Here is an 8,483-nt window from a genome sequence, read left to right as displayed (position 1 = left end):
TATACAAGATTAACAAGTGTAAAAGTAAAAGGCACAACAATTGGGTTAATTCTTAGTGTTGCAAACATGGTTGTCTAAGATAACTAATCTTTTCAAACAATGCAAGTGAAAAAACGTAATTTTATTAGAATTTAATCATTTTTTTAGCTGACAAAATGCAATACAGCTATTAACAGGGACTATTTGATACGAAAAAAAGATTCATAAAAACATGAAATAATGTTATTCTCATGGCCAATCCCAAGAGGTAATTGCAGAGACTCCGCTCCTCAAGGCGATAGGATATGACAAGTCCCAAAAGACATTCATCCATGGGATCCTTCACCTCATACAAAGCAAAGGCTCAACCATTCAAAATGTCAAGGGATCAATCTTCGACGATTTATTTCATTTGAGTTTTGCGAAGACGTAAAAACATCGCCCCAATTTTGTTTAAATCGTCGAAAAAAATTTCAATCACAAACATTTGTTGAAAAATAGTATTACTAGCAAATGGAAATAAAACAACAAATCGATTTGAAATTTGGAAAGTGTTGAATAAGAAGATCTTCAGTTCAGGTCTCCAATAATTGTTTCCGCATGGATGTTATCCTCGGAAGAACGAAAGTATTATCTGAATCATCATAAGAGTCGTTCAAAAACGAAAATCGAAAAGATATTTACAAATTGAGGAAAAATAATCAAAATCAAACATGAATTTATTCTGCGTCTCTTCAGTTCAGGTCTCCAAAAACTTTCAGCATGGTTAATCTCAGAAGAACGAAAGTTATTAAATTTGATTCATCATAAGAGACGCAGAAAACTATTACATAAAACAAGAAGAATAGAAGGATTTATGAACAATGATAAAGCGAAACCTGACGACTAACGAGATTTGGTTGAGCATTTCGCAGCTCATTAAGGCGAAAGAGATAAGAACGATGGAGGATATACCTGAATGGAGGAGTGACGACCGCTTTATAGAGCAAAACCCTAAAATTGAAATGCGATTCAGGGGTTTTAGGGGTTTTAGGGTTTTGAAAGGGGATTACAGCCGTGATGGGCTAAGGTTACGCTGATGGACCCAAATATTGATATGTGTATAATTCGATTTTTAATAACTTCATAAAATATATTATTTTTTTATTAATTTTGATTTTTTTTTAAGCGGCAAGGTAATTTATTAGGAAAAGCAAACTAATAAGATGTTAGATAATTATTTACAAGCCATATGACGAGATTAACAATATAAATGAATCTAATTTTTGCCTATACTTAATCCAATTAAAAACCAAAACTTGAATCCCATCCATAACTTTTTGCGAAGAACACTTTGAATTCCTAAAAATAATCGTATTTCTTGCTTTGCAAATGTTTCATAATGTGGTAAAGGTGAAAGTAAGTATGAGTTTAACTAAATGCTTATTCACTCCATTTTCTTTAATCAACCTCTTCAGCTAAATCAAACTATTCACTGAGCCACCTCAAACTATATATGCATGCAACTGGGAAAAGCACAACTCCATGAACAAAGCTAACACGAAATCACCCGAGTAAACAAGTAATTAAAAAGCACATGATCAATATTACCTTCTTTTGGATTGCAAAGCGGGCATAAGATAGAATAGACATTCAAACCTCTTAAACTAAAATTTGAGGCAAGAGGAATCCGATTCTTGAAAAATCTCCATGAAAAACATGAAACTTTTAAATGAACTCAAGAGCAATTTGGTTCTTGAAACATCCTAGTAATGTTTAAGAAACTGGAACGAGATCGTGTCTAGACCACGAGCACGCTCTCCACCACAATCCGAAACTGCCTTCTTAATTTCTCCGGGCGAAAACGAATTCTCTAAAAACTCTACACTTTTAGAACTAATACTAGTAAACTGGTTACTTCTATTCGCTAACCGAATATTATTAAACGCTTGAAATTTGGAGGAATTTAAAAATAAAAACTAAAAAATAACGCCGACAGATCTGTCACCCAATCCCCATCAACAGAACCCCTCAAATTAACATAAGGCGCCTTCTTTTTTTCATCGTACCATGAAAAAAAAAACAAAATTCTCATCCCCTTCAACCAACCATTTCACCTTAGCTTTTTGAACAACATTTGCAGCAACATGTCTCTCAAAATTAGCAATTTCCCTAAGAATATGTTTCCTTTCATTATGCAAATCACTAGAAAAAACACCATCATCAATAGATAAATAAATATCATGTTACTGGGACTCTAGATGCAATTTATGCACATCACACGCCTCCATAGCCCGAGAATGTCACTCCAATATTTTACTCTTAATAAATTTAAGTTTATTTTTAAATAAAGAAAACTTGCTGCAACTTTGATTAACCACAAACTCAATAACACACCCACGAATCATGTCATCGAAACAATCCAAAAGCAACCAAGAATTATAGAACTTGAAGGGAGAAGGACCACATTCGACCTTATAATCATGAAGCAAAATAGGACAACTGTCAGACCACTTCCTATCCAACACAGTCGCCTGTAACGCCTGGAATCTATCAAAAATCGATCCTGAGACCAAGAACCGATCCAATTTACTAAGTTTGATATTTGATGGATCAACCGTGGTAAATTTCTTCCTAGTAATCGGAACATCCACCACACCTATATCATTATATCATTGATAAAGTCATTAAAATCTCCAGCAGAAACATGCAAATGATAGACCCGAATCTCTTATCTTTTCTTCTAACCATATTGAAGTCACTAAAAATAATATAATTATCCCCCTGCCTTCTTATAAACACAATAATATAGCTCCATAACCATTGTTTCTCCACAATATCTTAAGGCGCATAAACGTTCACCACATAACACTCCATATTAAATGGAATCCACACACCACCAACAATAACAATGTTACTAGAGCATACAATACTGTTTTTAATAAAAACATTTGGGTACCATATAGATAAAATACCTCCTGATCTCCCACGAGCATTGCTAAAAGCAAAATCAAAATTACAATTCCGCCGCATAGTCCTAACTCTAAACAAGTCCAACTGAGTCATCCTTGTTTCTTGAAAACCCAAGAAAGAAACCCCATACTGAATACAAATTGACCTCACCTAACTTCTTTTAAGAAAATTTTGGGTGCTACATATATTCAAAGACATGCAATTCATTTATCAACTTGAATAACACCAATACTAACCAATATTTGTCTAATCTTGTCTTTATTACCTTCCATATCATAACCAACTAACCCTCCCATTTCAACATATTGTTTCATTATATCAGCAATATCTTCGATTTGTAATATCTGTCTTTTGTAACCAATTATCACTCCAGAACATATAAAATGATATGAGGCGACTAAGTGAAATAAAGTTTGGAGTTATTTAAATTGGATATTTGATATTTAGATAATGGAGTTGAGAAAGTGATAGATCGATTAAAAAAAGTGTGGATATAAATATTGTTGAACACAGAGTTCTTATGAGAAAGTTATGACCGTTTGAAGTTTAGATGAAAGTATGTTGCTATTTTGAGAAAGTCAACGGAAGTCAAAGTCAGCGGTTAACTTTTGATCCTCACGACATGAAGGTATATTGCCTATGACATGGAAATGAGTGAATCATAATTACACGTGTCAACCGAAAAGTGACATGTGGCGAGATGGAGTCTATTCAATCACCACGACATGGTGATAGATGTGTCACGACGTGAAATGAGGCAAGCCACTGCAACACTTGGCGGAAGAGTGTAATATATGGATAAACTGGGATTCATTTAACTGTTACGACGTGACACTCAAATGGTTACGACGTGACCAATGCATAGTATAAATATATGAGTCTCAAGTCATTTGAGAGTGATTTGGCATGCGGGATCAAAGACCTTGCTCATAAGTCGTTTTTGGGAGATTACTATGGTGAAGTTATGTTGTTTTACAGATGATACGAGGTCGAGTTATGGGATACAGTGAGCTATCTTTTACCTGTTAAATTGTATCTATGATATTTGATTATTATTAAGGTTTGATGGACCCAGGTGTATTACAGGTATTCATGATATGATGTTGTTACGAACCAATTGATAAGATCAATGATTAAATCTTATGATTAAAGAGTTAGTCAAGACTATGTGGGTTATAAACCCTAATATTTAAGAAATTAACTAATGGATTATAGGCTAAGCCTATTATGATTATATTATGAGGTTTGATTAGTTTGGTGACAAAAGGTCTTGAGGGTAGCTAGTAGTGAGTAATGAAAAGTTTTGAGAAAACTTGTTATTTGATGGTTAAGTGCTACCATATGACGAGCTAATAGGCAACGAAGGATTGAAATCGAAACTGGAATAAGTTTGCTGACTAACCAAGTGATTAACACTACTCTAACATCCATTGATGTGTTATTTGTGATATATATTACATCGTTTATATGATTAATTATTAATGAGTAACTGAATAATACTGGAAAGATTGATTATTTTGATAGATTAATATGTTGAAAGAATTATTTTGATTGATAAGATAGATTATAACTGAAAAATAGAACACATTAAAAGATAGATCATTTCTGAGTAATTGTTACATTAGATTTGTGATATATGTGATATGTATGATATATGTGATATGTGAATTATATAAAGATCTAAATAATTGATTAAAACCGAGGAATTGATTATTACTGTTAGTTATATCATTTTCGAGAAATACATTACAATTCATAGATGGATTACGATTAACAGATTAATCATCATTGATGAATTGGTCACGACCGGATGATAGATTATGACAGAGATGGTGATCCATTAAAAGAGATATGTTATGATAGAGAAAGATATATACATTATGACTTAGAGATAGATCAGTGATGATAATTGAGTCGTCGATTGAGAGACAGATTATTGATTGAGAGATAAAACCTAATTGATAGATTAATTGCGAATAAGATATTTATTTTGAGTGATTGATTGAGAGAGAGAGAGAGAGAGAGAGAAATAGATAGATCATTAATCGAGAGAGTGATCACAATTTAGAGATAGATCATTTACTAGTAAATAGATTATTTTTTTAAAGACAGATTATGAATGAGAGATAAATTGTTACTAAGAGACTGGTTATGAGAATACCATTTAATTGATATAAATTAACTGCTACATAAATGAGGAATAAGTTATAATGTGATTTATATTATTATGTTATAGTAGTCTTTATTCACTAAGTCGTGAGGCTTATGTTGTTGTGATGATTTATTTTGTATGTATATTATTGTGACACCTGACTCGATCATGTACTAGAAGCCAATACGGTTCTATTGATTACTACTTGTATTCCAGAGTGTTAATGTACACCAAAGTTGTTATAAATTTTTAAATGAGAAATGTAAATTTTAGGGTGTACGTGGTATGAAAACATGGTCGTTACATCGACATCTACAATCGGAACACCGTCAACCACCAACCCTGTTACTATAGCAATCGGGTCAGTTGACTCGGGCACTACAATCGAAGGTATTTTACAAGCAACAACAGCCTTGGTGGGATGAACAATATGAGACGAGGCAGAATAAAGAAGACTCCAACCCCCCCCCCTAATCAACAATTGGTTTAAACCCACTGGTCTGAAAAAACGACATGTCGATTAACAAACCCTGCTCCTATGTTATTATTCATTAGTTTGATTGATACCACCTGTATTACACTCACCTGTATCTTCAGCTTCATTATCTTCATACCCATTCTCATCATTATATGATTCACCCAAAAGATTAGGTAGCTCGCGGTCCAAAGTTTCCTCATTACACACAATGTCAGGTTCCCAATTAGATATTTCTTTAACAACCAGTTTGTTACTAATTCCTTGAATAAATACATTGATCTTGTCATGAATCAAACTGGATTTAAGAGTTTTGATACATACCATTTAAACCATGAAAGGGGCTTGAATGTCATCTTCCAAGAAACAAACGTCGCCCCATAAACCCGCCACCTTATTTGCAACAACATCATTCCAAGCACAACAAGGTAAACCCAAAATTTCAGTCCAAATGACCCTCTCCAAAACTTTAGATCCATTCACCACTGGTCAAAAGTTAGCAAAAATAACATGAACAATTGTAGACTTCTTAAATTTCACACACACCACATCCAAATCAAAAGCAACATATACCCAAATACCTAAGATGTATATCATGAAAACCTCCTCTTTTAATAAGAAAAACAATTTAGGTATCATTCTAACACTCCTGACCTGACAGAAAACATACGAATTTAATATCAGGTCATTTGATGGATAAGGTGTCTAAGTCCATAACTATAATTGGTATGTACTTGACCCAAGAGTAGCATGGTCCATTTTGGGTTGCATTCACCAAAACAATATGATAGGATGAACATTTGAGAAAAAAGGTTATTTATGATTTATTAATATATTACAAGTATAAAATATTAATATGAAATCATGTTATTTAATTAGTATTGATCAATAATTAATTTAGTGATCAAAAGAGACTAATTAAATTAACGGGGACTGGTTATGTAAATCAATGATATATATATATATATATATATATATATATATATATATATATATATATATATATATGGTTTGAGCTATTGATCCATGATGGGCTATGTTTATGTAAGTTTCCATGAAGAGTTAGCCCACATAAGATATAGATCATAACCCAAAGTGTATGGATTAGAGTTTACCTATGACTCTTGGATTCCTACATTATATATATGACCCCATGGCCTATAATCGGTTACCCTTGTCTTCTTAGAGTTCATAGAACCGATTTTGAGTGCATAGTAATCTCTCTCAATTTCTCCAAATCCATGAATTCGACTAATATAGTTCAATACATATCGATTGAAGGCAAATGGGCAACAAGCTGCGCCGCTAGCCCTAAATTGTTGGTGGTGTTTTGTGAACCATTTGAGGCATCACACTTGGGGTGCTAAGTTCTTAAAGGCCAAACACATCAAGCTACAACAAGAGGTAATTCTATAACTAGTTTTATGATTCACATGTCATGTTGTATGCTATATTAGGTTTCATGCTTTGGAAAAAAAAATTTGCATGTATAACTAGAGAAAACTTAGATCCAAAGCATCTAGGGTTGCATGTGCACCATAAGAGTGTTATAGTGGTCAAAACCCTTCAGTGGTATCAGAGCCTGGGGTAGTTATATGTTATATTGTTGCTTATTGATTGTTCAAAGTTGAAGCAAACCGAAAAAGGATTTCTGACAGGATGAACTCGCCAAGTCCATTGATGAACTCGACGAGTCCAAAACCTGTCTCGACGAGTTGCACTGGCAGATGACAAATTTTCCGGTTTTTTGGCCTATATTGGATTACGATCACTACCGCAAACTGTTTTGTATCATAAAATTTGTTTTTATGATTTGGTGGTGATTTTACTCATCCAATCAAAAGATAATTGACAAAATTTTAAGATAATTGTTGGTTTACATAATAAACAAAATTTCTTGTAAATTGTTGATTTGATATTATCTAGCTTTATGAGTTTAGTTAGATCAATCCTATATTATATGATAATTTAATTTGTTAAAATTGATCTAAATGTTTTTAATGACTTCCATAACTTGTCCTCAAGTTATGGAACATGAAAAGTCTCTTCCATTAAAATGACATTAAACTCATAAGTTATGGAAATGAAGAGTTTTCAAGAGTTTCAAAACTTGCCCTCAAGTTTTGGAATTTGTAAAGTCTCACTTTTGAAACATTTAATTCCAAATCTTAGAATTTTAAAAGTTTAAAATTCAACTATTATACTATTATAATATTATAAATTTAATAATTATATATATATATATATATATATATATATATATATATATGTATGTATAAGACAAGTAAGTCTTACCGTTAGTGGGCCTCATTCACAAAGTTGGTCTATAAGAGGGGTATAAGGTTACTGTCTATAAAATGGTGGTTTGATGGGTGTCCACTCTCACCCACCGCTTCCTTGATTGGTGGAGGTTCGTTAGCCGAACGGGTAGGATAAGACATTAATTCTCGTTAAAAGTATAATGATCATTATAAAGTAACTAAAATTTTTATTAAATTCTCAATCTTAGTTGCTTTAGGAAAAATGTGAAAATGATGTTATTCCATGAAATTGCACTTTACACTTTGCTAAGTCGTTAATGGAGCGTGTGTGGTTAACCGACACATTACCTTAGACTAGTAAGGGTGGCAAAGGTTAGCTTGATGTTTGTCATAGATCAATGGAGCGTGCGTGGTTAACCGACACATTGATTAGGTGATAAATGATATCGGGTGTACCAAGCACATTTGCATGGTTATTCAGACCTTGTTTGTGATCCTCGGTATCCCAGTCATAAACTTGAAGGACATAATCGAGATTTATACATGCCATTAAAAAGTTCAATGAATCTCAAAAGAATCTAGGAATTTCAATACAGTTAAAACTTAATTATCAATTTCGTTTTTCATGGTGAAAATTGGTAAATCGTCATTTACCTACCTTCAA

The 8,483-nt window shown here is 32.9% G+C and overlaps 2 non-coding genes across 2 annotated transcripts; both read right to left on the bottom strand.

Moving 5' to 3' along the window:
- Nucleotides 1–543: 543 nt before the first annotated feature.
- On the bottom strand, nucleotides 544–632 carry LOC145049104 (small nucleolar RNA Z159/U59). The gene has a single exon (XR_013683219.1). It is a non-coding gene; the product is annotated as a small nucleolar RNA Z159/U59 (small nucleolar RNA).
- A 75-nt stretch (nucleotides 633–707) lies between these two features.
- On the bottom strand, nucleotides 708–794 carry LOC145049103 (small nucleolar RNA Z159/U59). The gene has a single exon (XR_013683218.1). It is a non-coding gene; the product is annotated as a small nucleolar RNA Z159/U59 (small nucleolar RNA).
- Nucleotides 795–8,483: the final 7,689 nt, after the last annotated feature.

This window comes from Lactuca serriola, chromosome 4 (genome assembly GCF_051521515.1).
Source record: "Lactuca serriola cultivar US96UC23 chromosome 4, Lser_US96UC23_V15, whole genome shotgun sequence".
NCBI classification, from domain to species: domain Eukaryota; kingdom Viridiplantae; phylum Streptophyta; class Magnoliopsida; order Asterales; family Asteraceae; genus Lactuca; species Lactuca serriola.
This window is presented reverse-complemented; position numbering and strand designations above follow the sequence as displayed.